Source organism: Carlito syrichta, unplaced genomic scaffold, assembly GCF_000164805.1.
Source record: "Carlito syrichta isolate Samal-C Ts95f unplaced genomic scaffold, Tarsius_syrichta-2.0.1 Scaffold303154, whole genome shotgun sequence".
Taxonomy (NCBI): Eukaryota; Metazoa; Chordata; class Mammalia; order Primates; family Tarsiidae; genus Carlito; species Carlito syrichta.
This window is the reverse complement of record NW_007247250.1, coordinates 209,104-212,472: the sequence shown is the minus strand read 5'-3', so window position 1 is coordinate 212,472 and position 3,369 is coordinate 209,104. Positions and strand designations below refer to the sequence as shown.

The 3,369-nt window shown below is 48.7% G+C and overlaps 1 protein-coding gene across 1 annotated transcript in view; it reads left to right on the top strand.

Annotated features, from left to right (window-relative positions):
- The window catches only part of PCIF1 (PDX1 C-terminal inhibiting factor 1), a 15,571-nt gene that overhangs the window by 275 nt on the left and 11,927 nt on the right, over positions 1-3,369 (top strand). Inside the window, exon 2 of the mRNA XM_008057934.2 lies at positions 1,941-2,102. The gene's annotated coding sequence lies outside the window, so the exon portion shown is untranslated. The remainder of the gene's footprint in view (positions 1-1,940; positions 2,103-3,369) is intronic.

Genomic DNA, 3,369 nt, shown 5'->3' with positions numbered 1-3,369 from the left:
CGCTGAGGTCCGCCCGCCCCTCCTTCGCCTCATACCCTGGCGCCTGCGCACGTTGCAAGCTCCTTGACGCCGCCCTACTGGGCCGGAGAACTCTGATTGGTATATTACTGGAATGGTCCCGCCCCATTTTTCTCCAATCCCGGACACAGACTTTCTTGGCTTCTGGTGGGTTCTTCGGGTTGCGCAGATATAGTTGTTTGTTCTTAATCCGCGCTGTGCTTCTCAAACTGCGGTATGCGTGGGGGTTGGGAAGCCACAGGATAAATGAAAACGTTATCTTAGCAAGAGCAGCTTGTTGAGCTGTGAGAGCTTCCAATATGCTAGACTCTACCCATAGAAGTTGCGTGTCAACTGGAAAGCGGCAGAAGGGCCTGGAACCGGGTCTGTGCAACCCCAGGGCTGTTACTTCGGCCACAAACCTGCTGTACCCAGATCACATAGGGAATTAAATTTTAAAAAAATATTTTAGAGATGTGGGGTACACATCAGGATTAGGAACATAAGTGGTCTACGTGCTGGCGAAGTTTGGGCCTCCCACTCACTGGTCCTCACTTCCCCTGGGTGGGGATCTGGTACCCTTTGTTTTGTTTTGTTTTGAGTTGGAGTCTCACTCTGTCACCCAGACTGGAGTGCAGTGGCCGCTCCCGGCCACTGCAGCCTCGACCTGCTGGGCTCCGGCTATCCTTCTGCCTTAGCCTTCCAAGTAGCTGGAACTACAGGCGCGCGCTACCACGCCCGGCTAATTTTTATTTTTTTATTTTTTATTGTAGAGATGAGGTCTCACCAAGTTGCCCAGGTGGGTCTCGGACCTGCAGGCTCAGGTAGTCACTCACCTCAGCTTCCCAAAGTGGGGGATTACAGGCTGAGCCACGGAGCCCGGCTGATCTGGTACCCTTAATGATGTTATGTGCCCCTCCCTTAATTTTTTTTTTAATTGTTAAAAGTTGGTAAACTTTTCTTTTTAAAATTTTTTAAATTGTGTAGAGACGAGATCTCAGTATATTGCCCAGGTTGGTCTCAAACTTCTGGGCTCAAGTAATTCTCCAGCCTCGGCCTCCCAAAGTGCCAGGATTACAGGCATAAGCCACCGCACTTGGCCAAAAACTGGTAAACTTTTCAGTGGTGTGAAAAAATAAGTCATTTTTGTCTCCCACTTGCCTTTGGGTTGCATTTTTGAAATTACAAATATTTGTGTGCTTTTCTTCCCCATTTCTGGCTCTTAAGATGTGGATGAGGTACATACAGGAGTCGGGATTTTTTTTTTACAACCCCCCAGATGATTCTGATGCACAGCTAGTTTTGGAAGTACTGCAGTGTCCCCATTTGGCCTCCCTCTAAAGCTGTGCTACGTGTGTCGCTTCTCCAAAATTTATCTATCTGGTGCAGCAATATCACAGGATATTTCTTGGGAAAAATATTTCTTCAATAAGGGTGAACAAGATGTGTTATGTAATGCGCTTGCATGTTTTTATTTTTTACAAGACATTATTCAAAGATGTGTGTCTTTCACTCGCTGTGGGTGGCTTGGAATTATGACATGAATGTTTGTTCACTTTTTTGCTGGTCTAAGGATACTTTAGTTGGAAGGAGCCACTATAGCGTTTGTGGGGTCCAGTGTGCAAATTGAAAATATAGACCCCTTGTTAAAAAATATAAACAATTTTGAAAACAGTGACAGAGCATCAAACCAGGCTTGCAGCCTTCCTGAACATGGGGCCCTATGCAGCCAGGCAGGTCACATGCCCGTTAGGGCGAACATGTTGGTTGGAAAGCTTAAATAGTAAACTTTCATCTTCCAAATGTCCAGATCCCGCCCCCCAATACTTCCTGCCCCATCCTGGGGGTTCCTAGCTTGTTCCAGGTCTTGCCTCTCTTGGTGTTGTCCCCGCCCTGCATCATTTCACAGGACTGTGACTCTCTTTTCTTCTTTTGTTCTCCAGCTGCTGATACAAGGAGTTCCCTGGGCCCTGATCCACTCCACTGCTGACCCACCCACCTGTGCTGAGCCTTCCTGCAGGCCTCCCCACTGCTTCTGTGGGACTGGAGGGTCCATCCGCCCAGAGAAGAAAACCATCTCATGCTAGCGTTGCAGACCCCAGAGGGTGAGAGAAAGGGGACCTCATTCATCTTTGAAACCTATGGGCTCAGTCCCTAAGGCACCAGGAATTCCTTTTCCCTAGAGAACCAAGGCAGCTTCAGCTTTATCTTCCCTTGGTTAGTGGTTCCAAGCCTTTTTGTTATTGAAGCCCTTTTTTTGTTATATGTGTCCTGTTGCCCCTGCATTGTTTTTTTGTTTTGAGTTGGAGTCTCACTCTGTCGCCCAGAGTGGAATGCAGTGGCCGCTCCCGGCCACTGCAGCCTTGACCTGCTGGACTCCAGTGATCCTTCTGCCTCAGCCTTCCAAGTTGCTGGTACTACAGGCGTGCGCTACCACGCCTGGCTAATTTTTTGATTTATCGTAGAGATGAGGTCTTGCCAAGTTGCCCTGGCAGGTCTCAAACCCGCAAGTTCAGGCAGTCCACTCACCTCAGCCTCCCAAAGTGTGGGATTACAGGCTGAGCCACTGAACCCAGCTTTTTTTTTGAGTTGGAATCTCACTCTGTCACCCAGACTGGAGTGCAGTGGCCGCTCCCGGCCACCACAGCCTTGACCTGCTGGGCTCTGGCGATCCTTTTGCCTCAGCCTTCCAAATAGCTGGAACTACAGGCGTGCACTACCACGCCTGGCTAATTTTCTTTATTTCCCATAGAGATGAGGTCTCGCCAAGTTGCCCAAGCGGCTCTCAAACCCGCGGGCTCAGGCAGTCTACTCACCTCAGCCTTCCAAAGCACTGGGATTACAGGCTGAGCCACCGAGCCCGGCCGCCCCTGCATTGTTGTCTGCCATACTGTACCTATGGAATAACCATTCACTTTTCTCTTTCCAAATTAACCAAGTCATCTGTGACTGAGTGTGCAGGAAAATCAACGTCCCAACCATTCCTATAATGTCAACAACCAAACTTCTGATTAGCAGGAGATAATCAGTGTGACCACAATGAGTTGATAAAATTTCTGCATGAAAAGATAGTTGATATTTAAACTTGCCTTTGTGGTCTTATTGTGGGTAAAGGTTTGATTTCTTTTGGGTATTGTGACGTATTGAAAACAACTCTAAGTTGGGTTCGGTGGCTCAGCCTGTAATCCCACGCCTTGGGAGGCTGAGGTGAGTGAATTGCCTGAGCCCGCGGGTTCGAGACCCACCTGGGCAACTTGGTGAGACCTCATCTCTACAATAAGTTAAAAATTAGCCAGGTGTGGTAGTGCATGTCTATAGTTCCAGCTACTTGGAAAGCTGAGGCGGAAGGATTGCCGGAGCCCAGCAGGTCGA